The sequence below is a fragment of the Phascolarctos cinereus genome, unplaced genomic scaffold (assembly GCF_003287225.1).
Source record: "Phascolarctos cinereus isolate Bilbo 61053 unplaced genomic scaffold, phaCin_HiC Scaffold_3;HRSCAF=262, whole genome shotgun sequence".
Classification (NCBI taxonomy): Eukaryota; Metazoa; Chordata; class Mammalia; order Diprotodontia; family Phascolarctidae; genus Phascolarctos; species Phascolarctos cinereus.
In genome coordinates, this window is record NW_027555736.1 from 219,604,497 (window position 1) to 219,622,031 (window position 17,535).

General features: G+C 38.6%; 1 protein-coding gene across 2 annotated transcripts in view; it reads left to right on the plus strand.

Moving 5' to 3' along the window:
- The window catches only part of GTF2A1 (general transcription factor IIA subunit 1), a 138,472-nt gene that overhangs the window by 70,647 nt on the left and 50,290 nt on the right, over positions 1–17,535 (plus strand). The window contains exons 11-12 of one of the 2 annotated variants that reach the window (XR_013485430.1): positions 6,469–6,627; positions 8,798–8,916. The exons of the other annotated variant lie outside the window; for it this stretch is intronic. The gene's annotated coding sequence lies outside the window, so the exon portion shown is untranslated. The remainder of the gene's footprint in view (positions 1–6,468; positions 6,628–8,797; positions 8,917–17,535) is intronic. 2 annotated transcript variants of the gene reach the window in all.

The following is a 17,535-nucleotide window of genomic DNA, read 5'->3' on the forward strand; positions in this document are numbered from 1 at the left end:
TCTTTAAAAAAAAGACAATGAATGTTAAAAATTGTTTTTGCATGTAATTGGGGGAAAATGAAATACTATTTTAAAAAGATTCCGTGTCCAATAAACATCTCAAACTCTTCATGTCTAAAATAGAGCTCATTGGGGCAGCTAGGTATCACGGTGAATAGAGCACTGCCCTGGAGCCAGGAGTACCTGAGTTCAATTCTGGCATCAGACACTTACTAGCTGTATGACCCTGGGCATGTCACTTAACCCTGATTGCCTCCAAAATAAAATAAAAAAAGGTCTCATTAATTTTCCCCTTCCAGAACCTCCTCCTCCTCCTAACTTCCCTATTACTTTGGAGGACACCATCATCCTTCCAGTATTCCAGATTTAACTCCTCACTTGAACTCACCCCACATATCCAGTCTGTTGCCAAGTCTTGTAATTTCTTCCTTCAAGATATTTCTTGTGTAGATCCCCTTTTCTTCACTCACACAGCTGCCATCCTGGTGCACATCCTCATCACCTCAAGTCCAGACTACTGCAATAACCTTCTGATTAGTCTCCCTGCCTCAAGTCTATCACCATTCCAGTCTGTCCTCTACTCAAATTGTCAGATTGATTTTCCTAATACACAGTTCTGATCATATAAATACTCCCCTCCCCCAATTCAGTAAATTCCAATAGATTTCGCTTACCTCCAGTGTCAAATATTAAATCCTCTATTTAGCTTTTAAAATCCTTCAGAACGTAGTTGTTCCTCCCTTTCCAGTCTTCTTACACTTTATTTCCACTCTGTGTACTCTATAACTACTCTGCCTTTCTAGGTTGTCCCTTGCATATAACCCTTCATTTCTTGACTGGATGTCCCTTTTGCATGCCTAGAATGTTCTCCCTCCTCACCTCTGCCTTCTGACTTCCCTGGGTTCCTTCAAACCTCATTACAGATTCCCTCACCAACTGGGAAGGCAAGCAATATGATAGCAATTATACATGTGAAATTATGTAAGAATAGCCATATTGAAAAAAAAATCAAGAAAAATAAAAAAAGAGAAAACTACATTTCAATTTGCACTTAGAGTTCTTCAGTTCTCTCTTTGGAGGTTGATAGCACCTTTCATCATGAGTCCTTTGGAATTATCTTGGATCATTGTGTTGATCAGAGTAGCTAAGTCTTTCACAGTTGATCATCATTACAAGATTACCAGTACAATGACCATCCTTCTGCTCACCTCACTTTGCATCAGTTCATATAGGTCTTCCTAGGTTTTTCTGAAACCATCTCTTTTCTTATAACACAAAGTACTCCATCACAATCATATGCCACAACTTGTTCAGCCATTCCCCAATTGATGGTCATCCCTTCAATTTCCAATTCTTTGCCACTATAGAAAGAGTTGCTATAAATATTTTTGTACACATAGATCCTTTTCATTTTTCTTTGATCTCTTTGGGATACAGGCCTAGTAGTGGTATGGCTAGGTCACAAGGTATGCACAGTTTTGTAGCCCTTTGGGCATAGTTCCAAATTATTGTCTAAAATGGTTGGACCAGTTCACAACTCAATCGATAGTTCATTATTGTACCTATTTTCCCTTATGCCTTCCAACATTTGTCATTTCTGATAGGTGTGGAGTGGTACCTCAGAATTGTTTTAATTTGTATTTCTCTAATTAATAGTGATTTAGAGCATTTTTAAATATAATTCTAGATAGCTTTGATTTCATTTGCTGAAAAATGCCTGTTCATATCCCTTGACAATTTATTAATTGGGAAATGGCTCTTATGTTTATAAATTTGACTCAGTTCCCTATATATTTGAGAAAAGACACCTTTATCAGAGAAACTTGCTGAATTTTTTTTTTATATGTAACTTCATGTCTATGGTCCCTTTTAGGTCAGTGTAGTTTCCCTGGTGATCTCTTTTTATTAGTTTTATTTTTGCTTTTACTTGGTCTGAGATCATGATTGCTATCATCATTGAAGTAGATTAGGTTCTGCTTTAGCCCTTTATTTTAATTCTGTATGTTTGACTTTCTGTTTCAGGTGTGTCTCTTCTAAACAATGTATTGTTGGATTCTGATTTCTAATCCATTCTGCTATCTGTTTTTATTTCATGAGTGAGCTCATCACATTTACATACACAGTTCTGATTACTAACTGTATATTTCCTGTCATCTTATTTTCTTCTGTTTATCTTTCTCTCTCTCTCTCTTTTTTTCCCTGTCTCTTCTCTTTCCTCTCTTTTTTTAAGGCAATTAGGGTTAAGTGACTCACCCAGGGTCACACAGCTAGTAAGTGTCGTGTTTAGTCTGAAGCCAGATTTGAACTCAGGTCCTCCTGACTTCAGGGCCAGCGCTCTATCCACTGTACCGCCTCGCTGCCCCTTCCTGTCCCTTCTCAAAAGTCTGTTTTACTTCCAACCACTGCCTCCCTTAATCTACTCTCCCTTTTATTATCCCTTCCCCTTTTTCCTATCCTCTTCCTCTCCTATTTCCCTGTTGGGTAGGATAGATTTTTATACCCAATTTAGTGTGTGTGTGTGTATGTTCTTCCCTCTTTGAACCAATTTGATGAGAATGAAGTTCAAATATTGCTTCCCTCCCCCCTCCATTTTTCTCTTCATGGTAAAGCTATTCCTTGTGGGCCTCTTTTTTTGTGAGATAATTTCCCCCATTCTATCTCTCCTTTCCTTCTTCTCTCAGTGCATCCCTCTTTCTCATCCCTTCATTTGTTTTAGATCATCCTAACATAATTGAGGCATGCTCATGCCCTCTATGTAGACTACTTCTAACTTCCCTAATAATGATAAAGTAGTAAGAATTACACGTATCATCTTCCCATGTAAGAATGTAAACAGTTTAACTTTATTGAGTACCTTATGATTCTTCTTTCATCTTTACCTTTTTATGCTTCTCTTGCATTTCAAAGTTAAATTTTCTATTCTGGTGTTTTCATCAGGAATGCTTAAAAGTCCTCTATTCATTAAATATCCATTTTTCTCCTGAAGGATTATACTCAGTTTTGCTGGGTAGGTTATTATTCTTGGTTATAATTCTAAGTCTTTTGGCTCCTGGAATATCATATTCTAAGCCCTGTAGAAGCTGCTAAATCTCATATGATTCTAACTATTATTCTAGAGAATATCAATTATCAACATCAGCTATCTAGAGAGAACATTCAGTTAACCATAATTCCTTTATTAGTCTCCAACTAAGGAAGCCTTCAAACAGTAGTATTTGAATTTAACTGATGTTCCAGGCATTAAGTGTCTACTATATGTCAGGCACTGGGAAGAAAAAGACAAAAAAGAAGTAGTCCCTGAGCTCAAGAAGCTTGAGCTGTGCTGGTGAAAACAACATGAATAGAGTAAGGGTGTGGGCATTAGGCACACCCGATATGTACACGTATATGTATATATATACATACACATATATGTACACACATATACCTATGTGTGTATGTGTGTATATATATGTGTGTGTGTGTGTGTGTATACATACATACACACACACACATATATAGGTATATATCCATACACATATATAACGTACTATATATATTACTGTAGTATATAGTACGTTAGTACATACATATATAGCACTATAGTACATAGTACATATAGTACTATATACACATCTGTATAATATATACATACGTAGTATGTACATGTACTATACATTTGTTGTTGTTGAGTTGTTTCAGTCTTGTCCAACTCTTCACGACCCTATTTGGTGTTTTCTTGACAAAGATACTGGAGTGGTTTGACATTTCCTTCTCTAGTTCATTTTACAGATGAGGAAACTTAGGCAAACAAGGTTAAGTGACTTGCCTAGGGTCACACAGCTAGTGTCTGAGGATATATTTAAACTCAGGTCTTTCTGTCTCCAGGCCCAGAGTTCTATCCACTTAGCTGCCCTGATACTATCCATAGATAAGTATATTTAAATATGATATATATATATAAAAGATAGATGTGTTATATAATATAGTATTTTATATATGTATATATGCACTAGATAGATGTTATATAGTATTGTATATGTACTGTGTACTATAGTATTATATATAGTACTAGATAGATGTGCTATATATAGCACATATATACATATACATACACATATACACACACAGTATTTACTTATCTCTATTCAGGTTGTTTTTACATTGAGAAGAGCTCAAGCTCTTTGTGGTCAGGAACTAATTTTTTTTTTGTCTTTTTATTCCTAGTGCCTGGCACACAATAAGCATTTTATTCCTGGGGAGTTCAATTAAATTCAGATGCTACTAAGTGTTTGAGGGCTTCCTTGGTTTCAAACTAACAAAGGAATTAGGTCTAATTGAGTAGTAGATAGATAGATAGATAGATAGATAGATAGATAGATAGATAGATAGATAGATAGATAGATAGATAGATAGATAGATAGATACTATATACATATATGTGTATACATATGTATATACACACATACACGCTCACGCATATACCTTTGAAAACTGTTTCTGGGTCCCCTACAGAGCATCATTAACACATGTAAGATACTTCTGTCTCTCAGACTCATTGTTTTCCCTCTGTAAAATGAGGAGGTTAGATTAAATGATCTTTAAGCTCATTTCTAAATCTAACATTCTATGACTCTCTATTTCCCTATTTCCCTACCTCAAAGTCTGTTTTTCAAGCATACTACTTTCCCAACTCATACTCCCACTGGTAGGTCTGGGCCTCAAAGTGAAGTTAGCTACATCTGCCCCCAGATGTAGAGGTTCTAGAGGACCTTGAGGGTTTGGAGATGAGGGCCTTGGTATTAAATACACCCATTCCAGACATGCCCATGCTTTTAGTAGCAAGTTTTGCATTTGGGTTTTTTTTTTCCCTAGTTTTCTTCATCTTGACTGAATAGAATTTAGCAAGGGCTTGATTTTCCAAGCATTTTTGTTGGGAATATCTTACTTGTGTTGAAGAGAGTGGATATTCTGAATAAAAAGAGTGCAAATGGATTGGATTTGGGAGTCATATAGCTAATCTGTTGAGGATGAATGGCTTCAAAGGAGCTATTCAGGACACTGATGTGGAGGGAGACTTTGGATTCAAATCAGGACCCCAGTGGAAAAAAAAAGTGTGAAATCAGGTAGCATGTTAACTCATTAGAGAGGACTACATTAAAAAAATCAGGTGGCAACCTAGCCTGCTCAGAGTAGTAGGTTCAGGTGTCTACCCTGTTCCTTTACCCTCCTCAACACTGTTGATTATTTGTTGGGTGTTTAGCCAATCTGTCAGGACTTCCTGATGAGCTTTAAAACACCTGGTGTGACTCACTCAACCCTGGCAGGAGGGGAGTTATTTTGCAACTAACTGGGCAAATTAAACTGGACTGATGTCATCTCCTCTTCTCTTTTCTCGCTGGAAGAACAAAACAAACTGTCAGTTATGCCAGTCACAGCTCTGCTAGCAGACATGAGCAAGAGCACTTTGTTTATCTATAAAATGAATTACAACCATTGGTTAGAGGCAGAGATAGAGCTTGGACATTGAAAGGCTGCCTAGACTGGTGTCATTGTTATATAACAGTACCGTGTACAAGAGAGGCTGTATGGTGTAGTGAATAGAGAGGAGGCTTTGGAATCAGGAAAATGTGGGATTAGGTCTTTTCTGTGGCACATACTGGCTATGTGACCCTGGGCAAGTTACTTAATCTCTCAGAGTCCCAGGCACTCTATGGCTATAAATTGCAGGTACCAATCTGCATTGTTCAGATTTTCACATTGGAAGTTCCTTAACAGCACTTCCCGTCTCGCCTCCCCCTTCCTTATTCCCCAGATGCCACAATTATGTGCATAATAATGTTTGTGTAAGCGTAGGAATCAACTGAGTCAGTCACTCCATCACACTTAATTTCTGATCCATTTACCAGGTGATTAAAGCTATTTTGAATCCATCAGTTAATCAAAGGTATTAAAGTAATTTAGGGTTTGTTATGACCTCTAGATCTTCTATAAAATAGCAATCCATTTTGGAACCCAGTGTTAGATTCTCTGTCAGCTGACAGGAGAGACAGTTAGTTCCAGCCAAGCCTCTGGGAGTAAGAAATAGGACCTCAGTCTTCCACCCCCTCCTTGACTAGAAGAGGACCTTATGAACTTTGAAAGTTGAAAGGATTTGGACTTCTCGTCCTAGGAGCATCCCCAGACCAGCTGATGACAGTGTCTACATTGGGAGACGATAATAATAATTTATATTATTTTTATATTTGCAAATTTTTTGTATAGCACTTTTATAACACTTTATTTAGCACTGACACTTATATAGCACTTAGTATGTGCCAGGCATTGTACTAAGCACTTTACAATTATCGTCTCATTTGATTCTCACAACAACCCTGGGAAATGGGTACTATTATTATCCCCATTTTACAGATGAGGAAACTGAGGCAAAAGTCACACAACTAATAAGTGTATGAGGCCAAATTTGAATACAGGCTTTCTTGATTCCAGGACCAGAACTACATCCACTGAACCACTTAGGTGTACTGAAGAAAGGTTGCTTTAGGATTCTACAAAGAGCCCAGCAGAAAACTACACCCTGCCTAAGGGAAACTTTATGAGTACTTCCTGAGAGGGAGAAAAGGACTTCCAGCAATCAGGCTCTGTGAGGTACTGCTTTGTCACATGTGCTCGCTAAGCTTGAGCCTACTTTCCCCTGTATTCGGTGTACTGGTGGCAGAATGTGTCGCAGGAAGAATGTTTTGAATCTACTGTTCTTCTATATCAGCTTAGTAAATACTCCTTTCTAACAGCTAATTAAGTCTGACCAACTAATATATATCAACTCACAATCAAGAAAGCAAGTATACCAGTGGGAGCTCATGAGCTACTGAATTAGAAAGCAATCCTAGCTCCTCTTCTGCATTTAGTTGAGTATATATGTATATCTCTTTTCCTTTCTCCTTTCCCTTTCCTTCTTTCCTCAGCTATTTGTAAAGCCTCATCAGACAGCCATTTTGCTCTCTTGCTCTTCTCTTTTTTTGGAATGTTTTTTGTTGCCGCTTTCTGTGCACTTTTGCAAAATTCTGTCAATAGTTTTTCAGGCACTCTGTCTACCAGATCTAATCCCTTAAATGTATCCATCACCTCCACTTCATATCCATGGGGGATTTGATTTAGGCCATACCCATATGGTCTGATGGTTTTCTGTACTTTCTTCAATTTCAGTCTGAATTTTGCAATAAGAAGCCCATGATCTGAGCCTCAGTCAACTCCAGGTCTCTTTTTAACTGACTGTATAGGTCTTCTCCACCTTTGGCTGCAAAGTATATAATCAATCTGACTTCAATATTGAGCATCCGGTGATGTCCATATGTAGAGTCACCTTTTGGGTTGTTGAAAAAGAGTGTTTGCTCTGACCAGTGAGTTATCTTGACAAAACTCTGTTAGTCTCTGCCCTGCTTCATTTTGTACTCCAAGGCCAAACTTACTTATTATTTCCATTATCTTTTGATTTCCTACTTTAGCATTCTAGCCCCCTATTGTTGACTGTGACATTTTTTTTGGGCATTATTTCTAGAGGATCTTGTAGGTCTTCATAGAACTGTTCAACTTTGGGCTCTTCAGCATCAGTGGTTAGAGCATAGACTTGTATTACTGTGATGTTGAATGGTTTGCCCTATATTCAACAGATATCATTCAGTCATTTTTGAGATTACATCCCAGTACTGTTTTTTTTTACCTTTTATTTACCATGAGGGCTTGTAAGGGAAACTGAGGAGGATAGCCCCCTGTGTAACCGTGTTATGACTTAATGGTGTAACTGCCTCATGACCTGACATAAAGATAAAATGGAGTCATCAAAGCGTGGCTAGGATCAAGGAGACTGGAACATTAAGTAACAACTAAACAATGTTACCTGGGAAACCAATTTATCTCAAGGAACATTTTTCTTGAGAAAAGCGTGTGATTGTCCAAGGAATTGATCACTCCTTGGACAATTACGCAACAAACAGGTAGTTGGAGCTCTGATCAAGCTCCAGCCATTGTTAGAATGTGTATGTACCCTGGATCTGAGTACTCACCAAGGAAATATACATAAAACAAAATATGAAGATTGTTTTTCCCTGGTTTACATGGATATAAAAAGGATCATTGGAAGGGGAGATTTTTTCTACTATGCAAAGTTGTAGTACAAAGCTTTGAATTTCTTTCTGACCATCGCAACTGAATTTAAGAACAAACACATTTTCTATCTCTGTTTCAGGAGAAGCCCAATCAAGAGAAATGAAATATAGAAGGCATTTACAGTGTCTGACACTTAGTAGGAACTTAATAAATATTTATTGACTGGCTGGAAATGAATACTTGTTCACTAAAAGTTGGAGGCTAACATGGATGGTTAAGCAATATTAGCCTATGGCTCATGTTGTAGAATAAACTCAATTAAAAAGAGGAACAGCTTATACTTGGCTCTATGATTGCTCTTTGAATGTGCCTACTAAAGGCCACCATGGACACAGCTGGCTGGCTGGTGATGTTGGGTAGGAAACACTAAAATGATAGGGGAGAGAGGAGCAGGGTCTTAATCTTCCTTGGAAGGGACTTTTAGAGAAGAATCAGGGCTTTTATAGCACTGATGAGTGAGAATTTGGTAGGTCTGACACCTGGTCTTGAATGTTTAGACCACCAGGAATACCTCAGGGAGAACCACCCCTCCTTTCCCTCCCCCAGTGTATTAGAAAGGCAAGCAAGGGAGCTGAATGCATTTCACAAATCTGCCGTTAAGTGGAAGTATGTGTCACATCTTAAGACTACTTAATGTGTTTTTTCCCCCAAGTTCCACTGCTTGATGATGACCCTTCAGTTGGCAGACACTTAACTTCCCAGAAGCACAGACTCTCAGACTTGACTGATTTTTTCTGAGTCAGTGCCAGCAATAAGCACCCTGTGACGCAGGTATGTTTAATATTTTCTTTTCCCCTTTAAAAGGTCGTTTGTGCCCTTTGACCTAGCTATGTACACTGCTAAGCCTATACTCAAAAAAGATGAAAGAAAGAGGAAACAGTCCTTTATATACAGAAGTATTTATAGCATCTCCTTTTGTGGTGGCAGAAAACTGGAAACCAAGAAGATGTCCAACAACTGAGGATGGGTTAAGTGGCGGCGTGTGAATATGGTGGAACACTATTATGCCGTAAGAAAAGAACAAACAGATGATTTAAAAAAGAAATTAAAAGACTTATATGAACTGATGCAGAGTGAAGTAAGCAGAATCAGGAGAACAATTTATACTGTAACATTAATTTTATACAAATGAACAATTTTGAGGATGTTTATAAAATGGTGAAGAATGAAATGTGCAGAACCAGAACAATGTATCCAATAACAACAATACTAGGAAAACAAACAACTTTAAGAGCTGTAAGAACTATGATCAATACAAGGACCATTCATAATTCTGGACTAGTAGACTGATTATGAAACATACTAGACATTGCAGAGAGGTGACAGAAGTATGGTACAGAGGGAGACATACATACACACATACACACATACTTGTGTACTAGAATTGAGAAAATTTGTTTTGCTTGACTATGTTTATTTGTCACAAGAAATTTTCTTTTTTTTTCTTCCCAGTGGGGTAAGGAGAAGGGGGGGAAGAAAATAGATTTATGTCATTTTTTTTTAAATAGGCAGGCAGCATGGTGCTGTAGTTGTGAAATGCTACGTGAACTTTCCAGTGAAGTCATTTTATTATTTGTTTTACTTTGTTGTGAGATATTGCATAAAGTGGGGATAATCTGAAAATGTCATGTAAAAGTGAAACATATCAGTAGGACTGGAAAAAAAGGGGGGAAAGTAAAAGGGTCTTATTAATCTTTTACATATCCCAGCAGGAGCTTGTCTATGAATATTGACTTGACTTTGGGTCAAAGGTTGCTGGGTCTCTTCTGTACATGGGCTGCCAAAGAGAGAATACACCTGTTCTATTTTGGGCCACAGTAACACTTCATCTATCTGAAACTCAGCTCTCTGGGTAATTTAGAATGAAACCAGAAACAGGAAATAAACAAAATAGGCCTTGGTACAAGAAAACAGATGTCAAAACTCCATACACTGAAGCCCTTTATTCTATAACTCAGATCCTGTTTACTTTTATTTTATACACAGTTCTAATAACATTGGTTATTTGGTTTCTAAACCCACAATAATTTAAAAGTAATCAATTAGAAGCAGGGAGAGGGCTAGCACAGGCAGGTTTACAGATAGCAGAAAGAAGTGACAGTTGCCAAATTGAAGAAACAGAAAAACTATGCAAAGTAGACACTATTCAAAAAGCATAGTAATCTGGGGGAGGACATTCAATATAAGAGCAAATAGCCTTATAAATTTAACGGGGAAATTAGATTACTGAATCAATTCACAACATAATGATTGGTTATAATGACCTTGAATTGTTAGGGAAAGTTTTAATTACATTCACTGTAGTCTTTTTAATGAGGTTTCCATCACAATGGTTTAAAATTAGTGATTAAAAGCTCCGTGGAGAATGGGACTGTTTCTTGGTGCCTCTTCTTTTTAGTTTGTATTTAAATATCCTAATTGTTATGTTAGGTTGAGTGAGAAAATGGGACTGAGGTTGAGCTTTGTCTGACCTTGGTGGCATCCTCTTTTTTTTTTTTTTTTTGAGACTGGGTCTCCCTGTCTCTGAGTATGGAAGTTCAGCGGCTATTTGTGGGCTGATTCCAATACTCTTTACCACAGAAGCTTTGATCTGCTCTGTTTTTCTGATCTAGGTTGCCTTATCCCCTCTTAGGCAGCTTGACAGCCCTCGGCTATTTGCCACATTGGTGCCAGACTTAGTGTGGACACCTGATCTGCTTTATCCTTACCAGAGTTCAGAACTTCCAAACTCACTTGAGCCATCCACCTTCAGCCTCCCCAGCTAAAGGGATTACAAATGTACAATGTCCCATCTACTCTTGGTAACATCCTACCTAAACAAATATAAAGACAGCTATTTCTTAAGCTTCCGTTGGCATGGAGTACTTAATTCTACCTTGGCTTTGATACTTGAACTTCTGCCTAATGTCTGTGGTAGCTTCCTTTACCTTTAGCAGGATAGTTTGACTGTATGATGGGCAAATAGGGCAAAAACCACATCCACAATTTTTGGAGCTCAGGCGATGAAAAAAGAAACTCCCTTGAGTAAATTGAGGATAGTTCCTTGGCTAGTATCTGGGTGCTGACTTCTAACCAGATGAAAACAGTCCAGAAGCCGTACCAGCTAAAATGACTTCACATTGTAGTTTGGGCCACTGAGAAGACCATACACATGCCAGAGGTGTGTGCTCATTGTTTCCATCTCTTCTTCAGAGGGAGGCTGCAAATGGTAAAAACAGGTAGATAGTCTAGTATCTATTCCTCGGTCTGGACCAAATAAAGTATTGGTCACTGTATTTCATTACTTCAGCGTTTGTTGAAACTATTAGCACTTCTCCTACCCTAGCTCCTTTTCTGGCAGAATGCTTAAGGAACAATTGATAAATCAGAGAAATATCTCAGGAGCAAGCTGAGTGAGGTGGTTCCATCTTTTATCAGGGGGTAAGTCTTGCAGAACTTCTTATTTTTACACACACACACACACACACACACACACACACACACATACCTTCCTATTGGTTTACTTAAGTAACATTTATGGTGACTAACCCTGACCACTCCTTTCTTTGAATCTACTGTGATGGATGTCTCCAGCTGAGATGGGTTCTAATGCTTGAATTTGGTGCTGGCCAGATAGTGAAAATGAAATTAAAGTTTTGTTTCTTGATCTTTAAGTTTTAGTCTCATTTTAAAAACTGTGGCCTTAAGAAGTACCTATAGAAAGGTGTATACATTGAAGGGATGTATCAATGTAGAGGAAAAAGTTGTTGGGGACCTGTTGGATCAGCCATCCTTGGCCAAACTGTAATTACAACTGGTACCCAGTTGCCTTCTAGCTGTTTGGAATTGGGGGTAATGGAATGGGGCAGAATGACTTAGCTTTTCCCCACCTAATGCCTGTCAGAACAATGAGTCCCAGGAAAGTGAGCACAAAGAATCACGTAACTGGATTGAGAAGGTGACTTTCAGCTTTTTGTAATTACAAGGGTTGGATTTCTGTTTTTCTAAAGTGACCCCCCCAAAAAAAACCCCCACTGAATCTTCCCTGCTAATCATTCCTGACAGAACAAGTAGATCCTATTGAGACACGTGCCTAGGTTGAGAAGATGACTTCTTTGTTGTTGACAGAATTAGGATCTTTTGAGTTCAAAACTGCTTATCACTTGAAAAGAATGTGTTTAGGGTGGGGAATGGAGCAGGAATTGTATTTCCACCAGCTCTTAGATCCAGCATAAATCTTGAAATACAGATGGTGTAATGTTGCCTCCAAACCTCCGGGGGATAAACTGAGCCACATTGGGAGTGCTAATTAATATGTGACTTGACAATGTAGCTTCTGCCAATGACAACTAGGATGATAACGACTTCTACCACCACCACGACTGTTGTTTTTGTTCAGTTGTGTCCGATTCTTCATGACCCCCTTTGGGGTTTTCTCAGCAAAGATGCTGGAGTGGTTTGCCATTTCCTTCTCCAGCTTATTTTACAGATGAGGAAACTGAGGTGAACAGGGTTAAATGATTTGCCCAGAGTGACACAGCTAGTAATGTCTGAGGACTGATTTGAACTCAGGTCTTCCTGACTCCATGCCTGGCACTCTATCCACTGTACCACCTAGTTGTTGCTGCCTAGCCGCACCACCACTGTTGCTGCCACCGCCGCTGCCGCCACCACTGAAGGCAGCTAGTTGGCTCAGTGGATAGAATTCTGTACCTGGAATTGGGAACATCTGAATTCAAATCTAGACTTAGACCGCTCTATGACCCTGGGCAAGTTACTTAAACTTCTGTCTGCCTTACTCCACTGGAGAAGGAAATGGCAAACCACTCCAGTGTCTTTGCCAAGAAAACTCCATGGACATCATGGTTCATGGGGTCACAAACAGTCAGACACAACTGAATAACAAAAACAACAACACTACTACTTTTATGGTGGGGCTTAAAAATACGGGTCTTATGAGCGGCCTCATTCTTCTGTCTAGCTCTCTTCTTACTAGAACAGAAACTCTGGATTCTTCTTCTCCTGCAGACATTCCACCTCGCTTCATCGGGAATCTTCCATTCCTTTTTAGTAGCTATAAAGGAAGTCCCATTCGGCCTAGGACAGGTATCAGTTAGTGATTCATTTCTGCTTTCTTTTCAGAAGTGTTTGCATTTCCTATATCTTTCTTGTTACTATGAGAAATAATTCATTTGGACCTCTACTCTATGCCAATCAGTACCAATCAGTTTGATATGATTTCATAGGGGTAATGATTATCAGTTCTATAGATTAGGCCCGAGTTCTATATTAGGCTGCAGATTGTAAATTCACTTGCTTAATCAGAGGAGGCTAACTAGAGGCCCTCCACCCTTGTTTTTCCTTGTCATGGTGACCAAACCCAGTGTGATGGAGGTGACTCAGTTACATGGAAAGTCCTCCAGCTTATTTTTGTACCTCTGGACCACTCTGTCTTGTCCAACATAAGCAGGTGACCATTTTATGACCATCTTACCACAACTTAGTCAATGGAGAATGCCCCATGCTCCACCCAACCCGAAACCCCCCTGTTGACATACCATTTCTAGCTGGTACATAATTTTTTTGCCTGTAAAGCAAGATCTATCAATCAAAGGGATTCTGTTCAGGTATCAAATTTGGTATCAAACCTTATAAAAATAAAGCCCTGGAAGAAGGGGGCATCTCTGATTGTGAGGAAGAGCTGAGGTCCACTTCATTGGAGGGGACCATGGACCCTTTAATAAAGCACCATGGGCTCAGAGTTCTGACTCAGTCTCTTTTACTATAGGTTGGACAATTTTAATCTCCACATTACTGTAAATGTTTATACTCTCAGCCTATAGAAGTAATTTTGTATTCTGGTTGTGTATGGTTTGTGGTTTTTTTGTTTTTTTTTTGAGTCAGGGTTAAGTGACTTGCCCAAGGTCACACAGCTGGTGTCTGAGGCTGGATTTGAACTCAGTTCCCCCTGATTTCAGGGCCGGTGCTCTATCACTGCACCACCTAGCTGCCCCATTGTGTATGTTTGTTAATGAACCAGTAACTCCCCCAATAGTCCATGTGATTGATACTTCTTATTAAATATTTGCTCCCTTCCTCAAGAAGACTGGATGTTTTATTCAGTGGAGGTTGGACCACCAAATGCCTTATTGCTTTAGTTTCTTCTTCTATAAAATGGGAATAATTATAGCACCTATCTTCTGGGTTGTTGTGAAAACAAAAGGAGATAATAGTTGTAAAGCTCTGCAAATTTTAAGGCATTATGTAATATTAATTATTATTATTATTGCCAAAAAGATATAGAAGACGCTAGCTCTTAATAGATTTGAGACACTCTGTTTTCTTGAACAATTCTTGTGAAAGAATGTTGAAACAGAATCTATTAATTATCTTCCCCTTTCTCTAGCATCTATAACCTTTTTGGTAAAAGCATAGGTTACTTTATAGAGCTAGGATAAAATTATAACAAAATTCATCTAGAGGAACAAAAGGTCAAAAATCTCCTGGCATTTAATTTTGTAAAATGGGAAGGATGGGAGCCTACCAGTGCCAGATCACAAACTATACTATAAAGCTGTAATCATCAAAACAATTAGGTACTTGTTAAGAAGTAGAGGTTGATCAGTGGAACAGATTAAATACATAATATACAAAAGCAAAAAAGCACAATAGCCTAGTGTTTGATAAGCCCAAAGATCTTAGCTATTGGGACAAGAGCTATTTGACAAAAACTAGGAAGTAGTCTAGCAGAAATTAGGTAAAGACCAATATTTTACACCATATACCAAGATAAGCTCCAAGTGTGTACATTACTTAGACATAAAAATTGACATCATAAACAAATTCAAGAAGCAAGGAAGAAATTTCCTGTTAGATCTGTGGGTAGAGGAAGAGTTCATAAGCAAACAAGAGATAGAGAAGATCACAGAAGGTAAAATGTGATTATATAAAATTTAAAAGATTTTGAATAAAACCAGTGCAGATACAGTTAGTAGAGAAACAAGTAAGTGGAAAAAAAAACTTTGCCGCAAGTTTTTCTGATAAAGATCTCATTTCTAAATAGGGAATTGGTTCAAATCTATAGAAATAAGAACTATTTCCTAGTTAATAAATGATCAAAGGATATCAATAGATAATTTTCAGAGGAAGCAATCTAAGCTTGAAATAGCCATCTGAATAAATGACCTAAATCACTATTAGAGAAAATAAAAATTAAAACAGTTCTAAAACTCTAAAACAAACCCATCAGATTGGCAAGGTTGATAAAAAAAGGAAAATGTCAGATGCCGGAGGGGTTGTAGGAAAACAGATATTAGTGCACATCTGTTGGAATTTTGAATTGGTCCAGCCATTCTGGAAAACAAGTTGGAACTCTGCCTCAAAAGATATTAAACTGTGCATACCCATTGACTTAGCAATATCACTACTAAAGTTGTGCCCCTAAGACATTAAAGATAGAGGAAAAGGACCCATATGATAAAAAAAAATGTGTAGAATATAGTGAGGTGTGTGTGTGTGTGTGTGTGTTAGCATGAAATTGGAAACTGAGGAAGTGACCATCAATTATGAAATGGCTGAACAAATTATAGTGGAGAGGAGGAAGGAGAGTGTACCAAGCACAGGGATAGTCAGAGAAAATACCAAAAACTGAGGGGTTGTTTGAGAAATAGCAAGGAGAAGGGTATCACTGGCTTGAAGATTATGTGGTGGGGATTAAGGGATAAGAAGACTGGAAAGAGGGAGTGGGGATGTAAAAGACTTTGAATGCCAAACAGAGGATTTTATATTTGATCCTGGAGGTGATATGAAGTCACTAGAGTCTATTGAGTAAAAGGGTGACGTGGTTGTACCTGCTCTTTATGAAAATCATTTTGGTGGCCGAATGGAGGATGAATTGGAGAAGGGAGAGAATGGAGGTAGGGAGACTCACCATCAGGCTACTGCAATAGTCCAATAATGAAGTGCTGAGGGCCTGTACCGGAGTGGTAGCAATGTCAGAGGAGAGAAAGGGGAGTATTTGAGAGTTGTCGCAAAGATGAAATTGGCAGGCTTGGCAACAAATTGGATATTGGAGGGTAGGGGTGAGAGATAGTGAGGAGTCAAAGATGACATCTAGGTTGTGAACCTGAGGGACTTGGACAATGATATTGCCCTTGACAATAACAAGGAAGTTAGGAGGCTTGGAGGGTTTAGGGGAAAAGATAACAAATTCAGTTTTGGACATGCTGAGTTTAAGATGTTTACTGAACATCTGATTCAAGATGTCTGAAAGTCAGTTAGAGATGCAAGATTCTAGGTCAGCAGAGCAGTTAGGGCAAGATAGGAAGATGTGAAAACTATCATCATAGAGGTATTAATTCATGAGAGCCAGCCCCTAGACTTTTATCCTTGATCCTATCCCCTCACACATTCCCTAGCAGATTGCCTCCACTATCATCCCCTTCCTCTTATATCCAAACTCTCTCTTTCTAAATGGTTCTATCCCTATTGCCTACACACAAGTATTTCTTCCCAGTCCTTAAAAAAGCCCTCAATAGTCATTACTATCCTCACCAGCTATCATCCTATATCTCTCCTGTCTTGAAAAAGGCTGGGGGCAGCTAGGTGACGCAGTGGATACAGCACCGGCCCTGAGGTCAGGAGGACCTGAGTTCAAATCCAGCCTCAGACCAAACACTTGACATTTACTAGCTGTATGACCCTGGGCAAGTCACTTAACCCCAATTGCCTAAAAGCAAAAAAAAGAAAAGAAAAAGGCTGTCTGTATTTATTACCTTTATTTCCACTATCCTACCTATCTTCTAAACCCTCTGCAATCTGGCTTATGACCTTATCACTCAGCTGAAACTATTGTCCAAAATTACCAGTGAGCTCTTAAATTGCCACATCTGACACCCTTTCTTAGTTCTCATCTATCATGTCTTCTCTGCAGCGTTTGAAACCATTGTCTCCTTCTGAGTATTATCTTTTCTCTGGGTTTTTATGATGCTATTCTCTCTCTTTTTTCTCCTCCTACATATCTGGCTGCTCCATCTCAGCCTTTTTTGCTGGGTTGTAATCCGTATCATGTTCCCTATTGGTGTATCTCAAGGCTTTACCCTGAGCTCCCTTTTCTTCTTTCTTGTGCTCTCTCAATTGGCAATATTATCATCTCCCATGGGTCTTATTAATATCTCTGTGCAAATGACTCCCAGAAACACACACAAATGCGTTTATGTAGATAGGTCTATATCTTTGTCAATATATCTATGTATGTCTTACCTCGCTCTCTTTTCTGAGCTCCAGTCCAACATCAACAAGTTAATGTACATTTTGACCAGGATGTCCATAGATATCTTAAACTCTTCATGTCCAAACTAGAAGTCATTATTTCTCCCCCTAAACCCACCCCTCTTCCGAACTTCCCTATTT